Here is an 18,405-nt window from a genome sequence, read left to right as displayed (position 1 = left end):
ATACGCCTGCACGACACGACGTCATCAGCTGTCATCCGAGCATGCAAAGAAACCTTTGCTCCCCATGGAATTCCACTCACCGTCATGTCTGACAATAGGCCTTGCTTTGCGAGCCAAGAATGGTCTTCCTTTGCCACTTCATACAACTTCACACACGTGACGTCCAGTCCCTTGCATCCCCAGTCGAATGGCAAGGCGGAAAAGGGCGTCCACATTGTGAAGGGGCTCCTCTGCAAGGCTGCTGATACCTGATCTGACTTCTATTTAGCCCTGCAGTTAGTTGTAACCGTTGTTAAGATGATAAAACAGAGTTGTACCATCTACAGCCGTGTTGGATCATTTGTGCAGCAGAACACTCAACACGACAACCAGAGTGAACAAATCATGAAGCATGACCGCCCCACCTGAAAAATGAAGTCAGCCGTGTTTTACACCGATACTTGTACCATGGTTTCATCAACTGATCTCTGCCAATTTTAATCGTTTTTATGCATTTGGAGCTTGTGCAGTTTATAAAATTTCTAGCTTGCAAACTATGCATCATGCAACGTTCCAAGATCGAAGGGAAAAAATTGAATGTCACATCCTCGACAGACTATTGATATTTCAGAATATAACATTTGGTGACACTTCTGTTGATATCAGTAATTAAAGGCACATTTGGGAAGGGGACTGTGAAAATGGAGGTTGTTATGTTTATACAAGGGGTCAACAAGGTTTCTCAATCAAAACCTGACAAAAGTATCATTGAAATGAAATGAAATGAAAATCGCTTATTGTCACAAGTAGGCTTCAAATGAAGTTACTGTGAAAAGCCCCTAGTCGCCACATTCCGGCGCCTGTTCGGGGAGGCTGGTACTTTGGCTGTCAAAAGTGGATTGTGAGCTCTATTCTGAAGCTACTCATCCTCTTGTATGTCATCTTCTTGTCTCTCCACCTTTTCCATGTTCAGTACTCAATGTATAGCAGTGATCGAGTGTGTAGCCAATCACAATAGTGATTGATGTTTGGAATTATTGCCTCGGCTTGCCTCTCTTGTGTTCAGGATTGGCCCTTGTGGATTCATTACACCTGTGCTCTAAAGAAGACTCATAACCCAGGGCCGCAGCTTTTATCTTTCATCTCCAGGGATGCATTCTTACAATTTATTAGGAGGGTGAAAAACTGAGTCTGGACTCGTTGCTTTGAAGTGATGGCATCCTGACTGTTCCGCTGATGTGTATAACCTTGAGTAGATGGTCACAGACCAGCTGAATATTGAGAAAGTGGCAGCGTTTGGAGAAAACATTGTTGTGCAGAAACTCCTATGATAACATGTGCACCATTTATATACAATTATTGGCATTAAAAGCATTACCTAACCATTATGGATGTTCAATTTCTACAGCTGAAATTGTGAATCGGGTTATTTCCAGTGTTCAGAGTGGCACAAGATTTTCTCAATGGTATGACTCGAGGAGGATTTGAATGGGCAGCACGATAGCACAGTGGTTAGCACTGTTGCTTCACAGCTCCAGCTTCCCAGTTTTGATTCCTGGCTTGGGTCACTGTCTATGTGGAGTCTGCACATTCTCCCCTTGTACGCACGAGTTTCCTCCGGGTGCTCCGGTTTCCTCCCGCATGTCCCAAAAGACGTGCTGTTAGATGGCTTGGACATTATGAATTCTCCCTCCGTGTACTGAACAGGCGTCGGAATGTGGCGACTGGGGGCTTTTCACAGTAACTTCATTGCAGTGTTAATGTAAGCTCACTTGCGACAATAAAAGATTATTATAGATGTTTCTCACACTCACTCAGGCACAAACTGAAAATGGCTTCTTTGCAATAGTTTATGGGGAATCACAGATACAAAAGTTAGTTGCACAGAATTATAATTCCCACTGTGCAGAAGGAGGTCATTCAGCCCATCAAGTCTGCACCGACACTCTGAAAGAACATCCTACCTAGATCTAATCCCCCACCCTATCCCCATAACCCCATCTAGGGGCAATTTAACATGTCCAATCCAGGTAGCATGCACGCCTTTTTACTGGGAGGAAACCCAGAAAAAACCCACGCTGATATGGGGAGAAAGTGCAAATTCCACACAGATAGTCATTCAATGTCGGAATCAAATCCAGGTCTTTGGTGCTGTGAGGCAGCAGTGCTAACCACTGTGCCACCTTGCCATGATTTCTAAAAAGTGGTAACTTGAAGCTTTATGGCTACTGAAGATCATTGAAAGTGAACCATTGATCACTGATACTAAATATTAGGTAAAAAATGGGATGAGGTCCTACATGCTGAATTAAGGGAGTTAGGAGATAAACTAAAAAGTAGGACCTCAAAGGTACTAATCACGGGATTGCTACCACTGCTACGTGCCAGTCAGAGTAGGAATAACAGGATAGACAGGATGAATGCGTGGCTTGAGAGGTGGTGCAGGAGGGAGGAATTATGATTCTTGGGACATTGGAACGGTTCTGGGGGAGGTGGGACCATTACAAATCGGACGGTCTGCACCTGGGCAGGACTGGAACCAATGTCCTCGGGGGGTTGTTTGCTAGCAATGTTGTGGAGGGTTTAAACTAATGTGGCAGAGTGACAGGAACCAAGGCAGGAAGTTGGTGGGTAGAAAAGAGAGGATAGAAATAAAAGTCAGTAAGGAGAAAAGTGGAAGGCAGAGAAGCGGATAGAACTGTGTTTATTTCAATGCAAGAGGCCTAACGGGCAAGGCAGATTAACTCAGAGCATGGAAAGGTACATGGGACTGGAATATTATAGCTATTGCTGAAACATGGCTAAAGGAGGGGCAGGGCTGGCAGCTCAATGTTCCGGGGTACAGATGCTATGGGAAAGATAGAACAGGAGGGAAGAGAGGAGGGGGAATTGTGATTTTGATTAGGGATAGTATCATGGCAGTACAGAGCGAGGATGTACTCAGATGAAGGTTAATGCTGGCCGCTCAGGTGCCAGGAGAGAGAGGAATAAGTGGAGCTGCAAGGTGTGCTGTTCATGGGATACTATGCAGGGGATGGTACACATAGTACACATAAAACCTCTTAACCCCCCACTTAATGTTTCAACCTTATTTTGTAGTCTTTCATTAGACATGGGCATCGCTGTCAAGGCCAGCATTTGATGCCCAACCCTAATTCCCCTCAGAAATGAGTGGCTAGCTCAACCATTTCTGAGGGCAGTTAAGAGTCAACCACATTTCTGTGAATCTGAAGTTGCATGTAGACCAGACCGGGTAAGGACGACAGACTTCTTTCCCCAAAGAGAATTAGTGAACCAGATGATTATTTACGATAATGGTTTCATAGTCATTGTCAGACTTTTATTTCCAGATTTTTATTGAATTCAAATTCCGCCATCTGCCATTACCCTGGTTCTCTGGATTACTAATCAATTAACTATGCCACTGCACCACAGCCTCAATATGCAATATTTTGTTTTCCATTCCCAATTGCAGGGGAGTCCAGAACCAGGGGTCGCAGTCTGAGGATACTGGGTCGACCATTTAGGACTGAGATAAGGAGAAATTTCTTCCCTCAGAGGGTGGTGAGCCTGCGGAGTTCTCAACCACAGAAAGCAGTTGAGGCCAAAACATTGTGGGTGGGATTCACCGGTCCACCAGCCGTTTCTCGGCAGTGTGCCGTTCACTGGCGGCAGGATTTTATTGTCAATGGAGTTTCCATTAAAACCACCCTATGGCACAGAGAAACCCGCTGGCGGGCATGCACTGCCTGCGGGCAAACAGAATCCCAATGGCCGGAGAATTCCAGCCTGTATGTTTTCAAGAACGAGTTAGATAAAGCTCTTGAGGCTAAAGGGATCAAAGGAAATGGGGGGAAAGCAGGGGCAGGTTACTGATTTGGATGATCAGCCATGATCATAATGAATGTCAAAGGAGGCTCGAAGGGCCGAATGGCCTTTCTCTTCTTCTATTTCCTATGTTTGTACGTGTAAATAAGCTTTAATCCTCTGGAAATGTTTACTTTGCTGATTCACTTTGAATAAATCAGGCTGCTGACTTATTTTGGACCTCATACACTTGTGATGTGAATCAGTCCATTTTTAGTGGCACAGGTGAGATTTTGTAACCAGTTCAGATAAGAATAGGGATCATTGCTATGACCCTAGACCACGTTTTTGTGGGACTGGATAATAGGCAATAAAGCTAAACTTCTGATCACATGGCAATCAACCAACAGGATTGCCTGGTCATTTTGAACCTGTGAAAATATCAACTGTATAGCAGAAATTTATAATAGTGAAGCTGGACGGTGTTGTTGCCAACTAGTCCATGAGTGAACCTAGTAGATATGCTGTTAATGCTGTGGTGTGCTGTCAAGAAAATCCATTAAATTAGAACTTCATTCCTGTGGATGCCACGACATAAATACACCTGTACATAGGAACCTTAAAGAAACTCAATGGAAAATACACCATCGCTAAGTAATATAAATAACAACAATGAATCTCCTATTTGCAATATATCTTTGATTAAAATATATTAGTTTAGTTTATTACCTATCCACTTTTCATTGAGCTGAATCATTAAATCAGCCCAAGAATCAATGTTTCTGTCAACGTTTGTGGTAAGTGACCCAAGAAATTGGAGCTTAGCTGACTCTTTCCGATGTAAACAAATCAGCCTGCCTAGGTTATTTCCTGGCTAGTCTAACCTTGCATTCACGCCAGAGAGGAATGAGTCAGATCTTAATTTTTAATTTTTAACTCAGCCATTTCAGATGTTGGTTTCCCTTTCCTACGTTTTTGCATCAACATTTCCCAATATCTGTAGCACTAATGATGCACAGACGCAAATATTAATGTGGAATCAGCTCCACTTAAACTAGCAGCAAACAGAGTAAATGCCCATGGAACCATGATAGATTAGATCAGTATTTTCTGTTGCGTAGAGACGAGGGAAAGGAAATGACTGTGACAAGCGGAGGGAGTATAGAACCCCACCGCCACCATACAGCGCGTCGCCGAGAAACATACGGCTGGGGGTGACTGGAGAATTCCTCCCTGTGATTCATTCGGTTTCTGCAAGTGACCAATTCATAGCAGGGGACATTTTTTTAAAGTCACTACATCATATTTATGTTGGTCCAATTTAATCCACTGCCACATTCCTGAAGCTCCTTGATGTTAGTTTACTGAATTTTAGAAGTTAAAATGCTCCCCTAGTTAAATGAAAATATAGGCCAGAATTTTACCATCAGGGTGTGCCTGAATTTAGTACAGCTGGAAGCAGATGGAAAATCCGCTCATGACAGAGATTGCGCTGGTTGGGTTTTCAGTGTGCAGGGGTCCTTTCGGGCATTGGGTCCAATGTGCATCTGATGGGGAATTTAAAAACTGAAGAGGCAGTTCCCTGAAGAGAGCCAGGAGTTGTGGGGGAGGCTGAGAGAGCTGTCTGAAACCACAATAAATTTCCTGTTGTCCGGCAACGGTTCAGAATCTGGTGGCCATGGAAGGCGGGAGGGCAAGTCGAGTCGAGTTGGCGCTGTGTCCCCTGTTTCTCAGATGAGTACCAGGGAGTCCTGCTCGAGGACGTGAGTACCAGGGTGCAAATCTTTCTGCCCAAGGACTGCAAGGGAAGGCCATCCCAGCTAACTAAAAAGGCCTGGACAGAGGTCGTCATCCAGGTCAGTGGGCACGACGTGATGAATTGTGTGGCTTCAATGCTGCAAAAGATTTCACGATCTTCTGTAGTTGACAAGGGTAATTCCAGAGATGGCACGGACCTGTGTGGAGAAGTGTAGTTGGATGCCTATTTCTTGGGATGCTCAGGGGTCTAAGACTGTGTATATCAACTGGCACTGAAGCCAGTCCTGCCATGGCTGGGGTGTCAGCATGCTTGGCCTCAATGCATTGCAGTGTGCGATGTGCCACATTTACACAGAACGCTAACTGCCTGGGTTGGATGGGAGTGGAGGGGAAACTGGAATGGACCATTCAGGGAGAAGGAGCACAAATGAGGCTTTCTATTTTCCCCTGTCAGATGAAGAGAAGCCATAGTGCTGCAGAGTGCCGAAGAACGGGAGGTGGCGTTCCAAATCTCCATGTCCAGACCAAGCACAAAAGAGATGCGCTGGAGCTGGAATACCACCTTGGGTGCAGGCCGCAGATGTGAGAACGATGGGTACTGGAAACATAATGGGATACTCTCACAAAAATTTGAACTATCGCAGTCAAAGTGCCCATTGAAGCTCCAGTGCATATCGCACCTTGCTGTAGGTCCTCACTGATTCCCCATCCTGCCGAGAATGCATAGTGACTGTTTCTTTTTTAAATTTCCAATTAAGGGGAAATTTAGTGTGGCCAATCCACCTACTCTGCACATCTTTGGGTTGTCGGGGTGAGGTCCACGCAGACACGGGGAGAATGTGCAAACTCCACACTGACAGTGAACCGGGGCCAGGGTCAAACCCGGGTCCTCAGCGCCGTGAGGCAGCAGTGCTAACCACGGTGCCACCATGCCACCCATGCATAGTGACTTTGATGATGAATTTACTGATATTTTGCCTTCCTCCCACAGTTAGGCCTTCCGCAGGAGCTGCCAGTTAACCCCAAAACCTCCTGTTAAGCTCTGAGAAGAATATTGCACCTGCACCAGGGTCAGATCATCTCTCGAAACCAGGCACCAGCGCAGATACTAACCTGACATAGGGCATTCCGTTATTGGCTCCATGGTAATGTACGGTGGTGAGAGCACATAATACTCATGCGAGGAGCTGATAGAGGCCAAGAGGTCCCTGGGCCCTGACAGTGCAAGCACAGCTGGAGCCCAGGACCATGTTGAGTCCAAGGGAGGTGATGAGCCTTTAGAACCATCCATCAGCCGGAAGATGCTGCATGTCCACTGGGATGTGCAGAGAGATCTGACGGAGCTGCCTGACATTCTGCATGCCACAGTCTCTATCGTGGAGGAGTCCAAATGTTGATGCAAAAACGTATGAGTACTGCGTTGACCATTAACTCTGAGCACACAGTCTCCCCCATTGAGAGAGTGCTGCCTCTCATGGAGAGACAGCTTCAGGAACAGAAGCAGGGGTTCCTGGAGCTGCATGTGGACCTGTAATCCTAAACACTGGCTGTGACATCAGGAGGGCACTTTTAGTATGAAAGATTGATGACACATCTCTCGGTGCCCGTCCATCAATGCAGAGAAGGGTGTCAAAGCTTGTCATCTCTCTCAGGGCGCTCAGAAGGGGGACACTAGCTCCTCCATCCCTCTGCCAGTGGCCACTGTATCTGATAATGCAGGAGTTCTCAACCATGGGGCTGGACGCACCCTTCCAGGTAGAGCCTGCTTTGGCTGGCAACCAGGGGACAATCGCCAAGATCATCACGTGCACGAAAACAGGAAAGTCAACAGGCTGTCTCTGATGCCACTGCCAGCGAGGGGCAGGCACCAAGACGCAGTACCCACAGACATAAGTTAAAGGCACCTTGAGCACTAAAGGGGCATGTCACAGGTGACAAAATTTGCGTTAATTATTTTGAAGTTTGTGTTAGAGCTGGCAACTTTGTATATTCATGTACAATACCATAAGCATTTATTTTGCTTTGATTTATTTCGCTGAATAGTTTGAATAGGTGCCACATGCTGTTGTTTGAATCTGGCGTTCTGGGTTGGGTTTTTGTTAAATTGTTGCTTAGAAAGGAGACACTGCTATTGGCTTGAGAAGGCATCTTTGCCATGAATGCCGAGAACATAGAACATACAGTGCGGAAAGAAGCCATACGGCCCATCGGGTCTGCACCGACCCACTTAAGCCCTCACTTCCATCCTATCCACGTAACCCAATAACCCCATCTAACCTTTTTGGTCACTGAGGGCAATTTATCATGGCAAATCCACCAAACCTGCACATCTTTGGACTGTGAGAGGAAACCGGAGCACCCGGAGGAAACCCACGCAGACACGGGGAGAACGTGCAGACTCCGCACAGACAGTGACCCAGCGGGGAATCGAACCTGGGACCCTGTCACTGTGAAGCCACAGTGCTATCCACTTGTGTTACCATGCTGCCCTCAGTGAAGGAGGCATTCAGCATGCTAGGTTTTATTGGTCAGAATATTGAATACAGGAGTTGGGACAGCTTGTTGAAGTTATACAAGACATTAGTAAGACCACACATGGAATACTGTGATTAGTTCTGGTCACCCTATTATAGGAAGGATATTGTTAATCTAGAAAGAGTGGAGAAGAGATTTACAAGGATTCCACCAAGACTTGATGGTCTGAGTTATAAGGAGAGGCTGGATAGGCGGGTACATTGTTTCCCTGGAGCGTAGGAGGCTTAGGGGTGATCTTATCGAGGTCCATAAAATAATGAGGAGCATAGTTAAGGTAGATAGTTAACATCTTTTCCCAAAGGTAGAGGAGTCTAGAACTAGTGGGCATAGGTATGAGGTGAGAGGGGAGAGATACTAAAGAGACCAGAGGTGAATTTGTTTCTCGAATAACGATGAGTCCGAATACAGGAGGGAGATAGAGAACCTAGTGGAGTGGTGTAGCGACAACAATCTCTCCCTCAATGCCAGCAAAACTAAAGAGCTGGTAATTGACTTCAGGAAGCAAAGTACTGTACACACCCCTGTCAGCACCAACGGGACCGAGGTGGAGATGGTTAGCAGTTTCAAATTCCTAGGGGTGCACATCTCCAAAAATCTGTCCTGGTCCACCCACGTCGACGCTACCACCAAGAAAGCACAACAGCGCCTATACTTCCTCAGGAAACTAAGGAAATTCGGCATGTCCACATTGACTCTTACCAACTTTTACAGATGCACCAGAGAAAGCATCCTATCGGGCTGCATCACAGCCTGGTATGGCAACTGCTCGGCCCAGGACCGCAAGAAACTTCAGAGAGTCGTGAACACCGCCCAGTCCATCACACAAACCTGCCTCCCATCCATTGACTCCATCTACACCTCCCGCTGCCTGGGGAAAGCAGGCAGTATAATCAAAGATCCCTCCCACCCGGCTTACTCACTCTTCCAACTGCTTCCATCGGGCAGGAGATACAGAAGTCTGAGAACACGCACGAACAGACTCAAAAACAGCTTCTTCCCCACTGTTACCAGGCTCCTAAATGACCCCCTTATGGACTGACCTCATTAACGCTACACCTGTATGCTTCATCCGATGCCAGTGCTTATGTAGTTACATTATATATGTTGTGTTGCCCTATTATGTATTTTCTTTTATTCCCTTTTCTTCTCCTGTACTTAATGATCTGTTGAGCTGCTCGCAGAAAAATACTTTTCACTTAACCTCGGTACACATGACAATAAACAAATCCAATCCAATCCAATCCAACACAGAGGGTGGTGAACATCTGGAACGGGCTACCAGAGGCAGTGGTAAAGGCGGGTACAACTTTTTCCTTTAAAAAATAGTTGAACAATTCGATGGGCAGGGTGGGTATAGAGGGATATGGGTCAAATGCGGGAAAGTGGGACTAGCTTCGTGATAGAAACTGGGTGGCATGGACAAGCTAAACATCTATGACTATGACTCTATGAACTCCATCCAGAGACAGAGAACCCAGGGTGGAGCTGGAGCCATAGCCACTCTGACCACACCAGAGGAGATGCCTTGGAGATTTGCAGGGTTACTTCAGATTACAAAGGGCGCAGAAATAGGCCATCTGGGCCGATCAGTCAATGTTTATGCTCGACACGACTCTCCTGTCGAATTTCCTCATCTAACCACCAGTATTAAGCACTTTTCCCTCTTCCCTCATATGCTTATCTAGCCTCCTCTTAAATGCATCTATACAATTCACTTCAACAACTTATAATGAGTTCGCCTTTCTCACCACTGACTCAGTAAAACAGCTTCTCCTGAATTCCCCATTTGATTTCTTGGTTACTCTCTTATATTGACGGTTTCTCATTTTCCTCTTTCCCTGTCATTCTCTCTGGATCTGCTCTATCAACACCTTTCGTAATTTTAAAGACCTCTATCAGGTCATCCCTCAGCCTTTTATTTTCAAGAGAAAAGAGACCCAGCCTATTTGCCCTCTCCTGATAGGCAAAATCCTGCATTTCTGATATCATCCTTGTAATTCTTTTTTTACACAATGTCCAGTGCCTCTCCATGTTTTTTACAAGGACTGCTACATCAAACTCCTATTCAATGACTAAAGCTCCGCCTTCATAATCCCACACATATCAAAACTCCAAAACCTAGTACTTGGCTCCTCCCTCTGCAATTGCATCCTTGATTTCCTGATAAACATCAACATCTCCTCCACGATAGTCCTCAATAGCGGGGCCCCGCAAGGTTGCATACTTAGCCCCCTACTCATAGAATCTTTTTATCATAGAATTTACAGTGCAGAAAGAGGCCATTCGGCCCATCGAGTCTGCACCGGCACTTGGAAAGAGCACCCTACCTAAGGTCAACACCTCCACCCTATCCCCATAACCCAGTAACCCCACCCAACACTAAGGGCAATTTTGGACACTAAGGGCAATTTATCATGGCCAATCCACCTAACCTGCACATCTTTGGACTGTGGGAGAAAAACGGAGCACCCGGAGGACACATACTATACGACACATACACATATGACCGTGTGGCAAAATTTGACTCCAACTCCATCTACAAGTTTGTTGATGACACGATCGTAGTCGGTCGGACCTCGAACAATGATGAGTCAGAGTACAGGAGGGAGATAAAGAACCAAGTGGCATGGTGTAACGACAACTATCTATCCCTCAATGTCAATAAAACTAAGAAGCTGGTCATGGACTTCAGAAATCAAAGTATCGTACACAGCTCTTTCAGCATCAATAATGCCGAGGTGGAGATGGTTGACAGCTTCAACTTCCTAGGTATGCACATCACCAACAATCTGTCCTGGTCCACCCACCTCGACGCTACGACTAAGGAAGCACAACAGCGCCTATACTTCCTCAGGAAATTAAGGAAATTCGGCATGCCCACATTGACTCTTACCAATTTTCACAAATACATAGAAGGCATCCTACCTGGCTACATCACAGCCTGGTATGACAAGTGTTCAGCCTAAGGTTGTAAGAAACTACAGAGAGTCGTGAACACCGCCCAGTCCATCACGTGAAACTACCTCCCATGCACTGACTCTGTCTACACCTCCTGCTGCCTTGGCAAAGTGGGCAGCATAAGCCCTCTCACCGGCTTATTCTCTCTTCCAACCTCTTCCATCAAGCAGGAGATACAAAAGTCTAAGAACAGGCAATAACAGTTTCAAAAACCGTTTCTTCCCGACTGTTACCAGACTTCTGAATGATCTTCTTATGGACTGAACTGATCTCTTCACACATCTTCTCTACTGAGTAGTACTACACTCCGTATGCTTCATCCGATGCTTGTGTCTATGTATTCACATTGTGTATTTATGTATGCCCTATGTTTTTTTCATGTATGGAACAATCTGTCTGGACTGCATGCAGAACAATTCTTTTCACTGTACCTCGGTACCCGTGACAATAAATCAAATCAATATGGTGACTAGAATTATACCCAGGTCTAATAAATGTTGAACATAGGTTTAGCTGCAAGTTTAGATAAGGGTGGCACAATCTTTCAGCATCACTGGTAGAAGATAAGGGTCTCTCACAGATAAGGTGACAGAATTGCATAATACATTGCCACTTGACACATAGTAGGCACTTAGTTACTCAGTCGCTCATTTTGCATTGCTGCCACTATTAGCTGAAATGTCACGGGATGCATAATGTGAACTTTGAATGCTTTCCACTTGTCTGTTCAAATCAATGTCTTTAATCTCCCATAGGTCCTTCAAGGATGGTGGAAGAGATGCAGAAGGGCCAGGCCAATGCGCCCTCAGAAGAAGGTGAGTCCTGTGCAGACGCACTGTCATATATGTTTGGACTCCTGTACAAGAATCCCAACAATTTGCAATTTGTAAGACTGAAAGGGACAACTACCAAACCATAGGAGTGAAAACACTGACCAATAGGTATTTTTAATGGTAAAATAATCTTTAATTTAAACACATTAGCAACGCAGTAATAGCTTTCCTATTGACAGTTAAAAGAGTTCTTAAAAGGAAAAAGAAAGCGTTAACTCACTATCTACACCTGCAACTGCATATTCCAATTAAACATCCCAATGGAGTTCAAATGCCACTTATAAATAAAGTTAACAATCAGGGTTAGTTGGTCCCCTGTGCAGACATTTAGCGAGAGACCGTTTCAGGAACAAACTGAAAATCCTTCTGTCTTGTCAAACTGAAACCCTATGGCAAACAGCAAAGCTAGAGTCAGATTTGGCTCCTCCTATTAATAACATCATCTAGATCCCAAGCAGAAGGTGCTCTCCAGTCTCCTCCCACTAAGATGTCCCATGATCTGCTTAGCTAGAACTAAGCTCAAGCCCTTATAAATTATATACATCCCATGGAACATCATACACATAAACAATATTCCATTAACCATCTACAACATAAGTAAAAGGTTAAAAACAATGATTACCTCATCTTTACGACCCCTTAATTACAGCTTTAAGAGACATGCTGCCTGTATGTACTTAAACCCAGGGTTTTTAATAACATTACTACTGCAACGTATAAAATATAAAATATAACAGAGCTAAGCAATTGTACAACAAATGCATCAGATCTAAACTCTTTAGTCCTGCCACATCCAGCCGTGAATGGGTGAATGGTGGTGGACAACTAAACAACTCACTGGAGGAGGAGGCTCCACAAATATCCCCATCCTCAAAGATGGAGGAAACCAGGATATATGTGTAAAAGACAAGGCTGAGGCATTCGCAACAATCTTCAGCTAGAAGTGCCGAGCAGATGATCCATCTTGGTCTCCTCCGAATGTCCACAGCATCACAGATGTCAGTCTTCAGCCAATACGATTCACTCCACGTGATATCATGAAAATGCACAAAGCACTGGATACTGCAAAGGCTATGGGCCCTGACAATATCCCGGCAATAGTACTGAAGACTTGTGCTCATGAACTGACCGCACCCCTAGCCAAGCTGTTCCAGTACAGCGACAACACTGACATCCACCCGGCAATGTGGAAAATTGGCCAGGTGTGTCCTGTACACAAGAAACAGGACAAATCCAACCCGGCCAATTCACGGTCTATCAGTCTACTCTCCATCATCAGCAAAGTGAGGGAAGGAGTCATAAACAGTGTTATCAAGCGGCATTTACTCAGCAATAACCTGCTCACGGACACTCAGTTTGGGTTCTGCCAGGGTCACTCAATTCGTGACCTCATTACAGCATTGGTTCAAACATGGACGAAAGAGCTGAATGCTAGAGGTGAGGTGAGAGTGACTGCCCTAGACATCAAGGCAGCATTTGACGGAGTATGGCATCAAAGAGCCCAAGGTAAACTGGAGTCAATGGGAATCAGGGGCAAAACTTTCCATTGGTTGAAGTCATACAGGAAGATGGTTGTGGTGGTTGGAGGTCAATCATCTGAGCTCAAGGACATCAATCCAGGAGTTCCTCAGGGTAGTGTTCTCGGCCCAACTATCTTCAGCCGCTTCATCAATGACCTCCCTTCCATCATAAGGTCATAAGTGGGGATGTTTGTGGATGACTGCACAATGTTCAGCACCATTCACGACTCCTCTGATAATGAAGCAGTTCATGCCCAAATGCATCAAGAGCAGGATTATATCGAGTGGCAAGTTACATTCGTGCCACACAAGTGCCAGGCAATGACCATCTCTTACGAGAAAGTATCTAACCACCGCCCCTTGACATTCAATGGCATTACCATCGTTGAATCCCCTACAATCAACATCCTTGGGGTTACCGTTGATCAGAAACTAAACTGGTCTAGCCATATTAATACTGTGGCTACCAAGGCAAGTCAAAGGCTCGGAATCCTACGGCGAGTAATTCACCTCCTGACCCCCCAAAGCCTGTCCACCATCTCCAAGGCACAAGTCAGGAGCGTAATGGAATACTCTCCACTTGCCTGGAGGAGTGCAGCTCCAACAACACTCAAGAAGCTCGGCACCATCCAAGACAAAGCAGCCTGCATGATTGCTTCCCTTTCCTCAAACATTCAAACCCTCCACCACCGATGGACAGTGGCAGCCATGTGTGCCATGTACAGAATGCACTGCAGTAACTCACAAACGTTCCTTAGACAGCACCTTCCAAACCCACAACCACTACCATCTAGAAGGACACGAGCAGCAGATACCTGGGAAGCCCACCACCTGGAGGTTCCCCTCCAAGTCACTCACCATTGAATCACATGCAGGCTAGACTGGGTAAGGATGGCAGATTTCCTTCCCCTAGGACTTTAGTGAACCAGCTGGGTCTTTAACGACAATGGTTTAATGGGTTACTATTACCGAGACGCACTTTGATTTCCAGATATCTCAGGCATTTGTGTGCATGTTCACCTTATGGGAAAGTGGCCAACTGCATGGAGAATCAGACATGGCAGGAAACCTAATGCATGCTGTCCCTAACCAAAGGCTTGAAAAATCTACCTGTCACTTTAGACAGGATGGAAGAAAGCCTCGAAATAGTGACACATTCCTTGGTGCTCTCCAATTTCTGGTTAGCAGGAAAATGCAGGTATGCCATAGAACATAGAACATAGAACATTACAGCGCAGTACAGGCCCTTCGGCCCTCGATGTTGCGCCGCCCTGTGAAACCACTCTAAAGCCCATCTACACTATTCCCTTATCGTCCATATGTCTATCCAATGACCATTTGAATACCCTTAGTGTTGGCGAGTCCACTACTGTTGCAGGCAGGGCATTCCACACCCTTACTACTCTCTGAGTAAAGAACCTACCTCTGACATCTGTCTTGTATCTATCTCCCCTCAATTTAAAGCTATGCCCCCTTGTGCTAGACATCACCATCCGAGGAAAAAGGCTCTCACTGTCCACCCTCTCCAATCCTCTGATCATCTTGTGTGCCTCAATTAAGTCACCTCTTAACCTTCTTCTCTCTAACGAAAACAGCCTCAAGTCCCTCAGCCTTTCCTCATAAGTTCTTCCCTCCATACCAGGCAACATTCTGGTAAATCTCCTCTGCACCCTTTCCAATGCTTCCACATCCTTCCTATCATGCGGCGACCAGAATTGCACGCAATACTCCAAATGCGGCCACACCAGAGTTTTGTACAGCTGCAACATGACCTCATGGCTCCGAAACTCAATCCCTCTACCAATAAAAGCTAACACACCGTACGCCTTCTTAACAACCCTCTCAGCCTGAGTGGCAACTTTCAGGGACAACAAAGGGCACATAGAAGTGGGAACTCATCTCAGGGTGATATCCCTTGTCATTCCTTGCCTACACACCCCCACCCTTCAGACAGAGTTGTGTAAGCCTCCATGATAGCCAACTCTGCCCGTGAGCAATGCAGGTGGGATAGTCTTTGGTGGGGTTCTTCCAGACCTACATCCATATTGTCCATTAGAGCAAGGAGCCACATAGGCTGCACTGCGCAGAAGTAATAGAAAAGAGCTGAGGGGGAGCTATTCATTGCACAAGAAGATTCAATCACCGGGTAGACAGAACAATGTTGATGATATATGTGTTAATGACCTGATATATAAGTTTATTTAGATGACAGAAGCACTTTATTTGAACACATAATTCTGCCATTGCATCATGAATTTTCAATGATCAGTTGCATTCAGCTGAATACTATGACTTGATTGGAGATAAGGGCCAGGATTCTCCGACCCCCTGCCGGGTTGGAGAATCCCCGGGGGGCGGCGTGAATCCCGCCCCGCCGCTCCGACTCCGGCGACCATATTCTCCGGTGGCGGTTTTCAGGTGGGGCGGGGATCACGCCGCGCCGATCGGGGGCCGTTAGCAGCACCCCCCCACCCCCCCGACAATTCTCCGGGCCCCGATTAGCCGAACGGTTGTCCATTTTCGGCCAGTCCAGCCGGCGTGAAATGGACATGGTCCCACACGGCATGACCTGGCTGATAGACTGGCTGGTGCGGTCCTCGGGGGTGGGGGGGGGGGCGCGCTGGGGGATCCTGCCCTGGGGGGGGGGGGGTCCCCACGGTGGCCTGGCCCACAATTGGGGCCCACCGATCTGCGGGCGGGCCTGTGCCATGGGGGCACTCCTTCCTTCCAGAGAAGACACCCCCTGTGAATGCGCAGAAATACGCTGGCTGGTCTGCGCACGCGCGGAGCAACGCCGGCAGTTCTGCGCATGCGCCAACTCGCGCTGGACCTTCGGCGCCGATTGGCTCGCCGCCAACTCCTCCGGTGCCGGCCTAGTCGCCGGAATTGTGGAGGATTCCGCAACTTCCCGTTGGCCTGACGACAGAGTGATTTGCGCCGTTCTTGGCGCCGGCGTCGCGCCAATTCGTCGATTGCAGGAGAATACCGCCCAAGGTTTAACTTTATTGGTTGTATTGTTGACTATGGGTAAGATTTTTCATTTGTCTTTCCGTAGAACTCCCTTTCCTCTCTGCAAAGCACAGCGAACAAGGCACCTGAATCACATCTTCAGCAACTCAATGACTTGCTTTATAATCGCCCTTGATAATTCAATCTTGTGGTTATGTGGCTCTTGTATCCCTCTTCACAGATGTCACCAGAGAGCCAGGTCCTCAGAGTGTAGCACTTGCCTCAAAAAAGCATCTGCTCACTCTGTGTGGAGATGCAAATTAATCTTATGGTATTTTTCAGGGTATTGTACACAGATATGCATGATAAGTCTTGTGTATTGTACTTGCAGGATAAGAGAAAGGAAATGCTGAAGCATGTGGGTTTAACACAATAATTCTCAGAGGTTCATTCGTTGGTTGTTAACTGTACAGAGGCTAGGTCTAGTCTGACTCTAAGGCCACGAAGAAGCCGATGACGTCACGGATTATCTTGTGACTCAACTGTTAAGGGGGCCATGCAACTGCACAACAATATCTACCCACATATATAACAATAAGCTTGTTAGTGGTCACAAACTATCTGAGCATTGAGGGAATGGAATACTGATTGTTGGACACTCCTCATTTCTCTGAGGGTTCCCTAAGCATCACATGCGTGCGGCAATGACACTCTGTACCTGTGGGAATCTGACTGCAAATCCACATGTCCTCCATTTCTCAATGGCCTCATCTGTCCCCATATTAACCCTGCTGAGTTCTACAAAGCTCAGGTAACCTGTACGCTGGCTTAATTACATTCACAATTAATTCATTAAATATTGACCGAACAGCTCCACGGTGGTTTCCCGCTCGTTTCAAAACGCACCCTGGTAAAACTGAAAAGTGGATTGGACCACGTTTGGTTTCTGAGTCTTCAGTTTTTTTCTGGCGCTCTCACACCTTTCTACACATGGGCAGTTAAAATTCTGCCCCTTGACCCAATTTGCAAAATAAATACAACTTTACTGAATGGACATCCTTCAGTGAAATTGCTGATGGAAGTGCTTTGTTAATTGAAGCTGCTATATTTTGGATCAGATATTAGATTGAAACCTGTGCCATGGCAGCATCCAGGATATCCTGCAAAGACATGCTTGATAAACTTCTGATGGTCACAAACTATCTGAGCATTGAGGGAGTGGAATACTCCTTGTTGACCTGGGGGTGCCTTGATTGCCACATGTGTACAGCCTTGTACCTGTACATCTCCCAACAATAAAATCCAAAGATGTGTGTCCCACCAACTTCATCAACTAGCTGAACTGAGGTTAAACTGGTGCATTAGGTGGATATAAAAGAACACACAGCTTTATTCGAAGAGTTCCAGAGTGTTGTCCTTGGTTGGGATTCCATGCAGGCGATGACAGCCTCACCAACCAGTTGGAAAGCTGGTGGGAAAACCATTTCACTTCCATGGAAGAGGCCCGACAAAATTAAATGCCCCCAAGGTTCTTAACAGGTCAGCATAGTGTCTTCCTGGGAACTAATGTCCTGGGGAGTGGAAATCCCACTTCAAAGAGTGCCAGCTAATTAGAGGTTGGCAGCTCTCCATTACTGACAGTGCCACAAGGAGCAATGGCTGTTGATAATGTTCCAAATTCACTCAGGACCTTCGCTAGATTCCTGCACACAGGTGAATGGGGTTGGATGGAACTGCTGAGGGGTGGCTGCCAGAGTGAAGGGGGAAGGGGGTTTGGAACTACCAAAAGCATTGGGTGGCTTTTAGTAGTTCCCCCACACACACCTTTCCCAATGCCCAGGATCAGGGCAATAAGTGCCTGTGAATGACAGGTATCATCTACGAGGCTGCAGGCAGACCTGACAGTGTCTGCTGGGCAACCTTTGGGAAACAAGGGAGAGCTACACGAATTCCATTTGATCCCTAAGCCACCATTAAATTCCACGGGGTTCGAATAATTGGTGCCATGTAGCTCAATGATGAGCCTAATGGACAGCTCAGCACAATGAGTGAATTATGCATATTGG

This window comes from Scyliorhinus torazame, chromosome 5 (genome assembly GCF_047496885.1).
Source record: "Scyliorhinus torazame isolate Kashiwa2021f chromosome 5, sScyTor2.1, whole genome shotgun sequence".
Lineage (NCBI taxonomy): Eukaryota > Metazoa > Chordata > Chondrichthyes > Carcharhiniformes > Scyliorhinidae > Scyliorhinus > Scyliorhinus torazame.
This window is presented reverse-complemented; position numbering follows the sequence as displayed.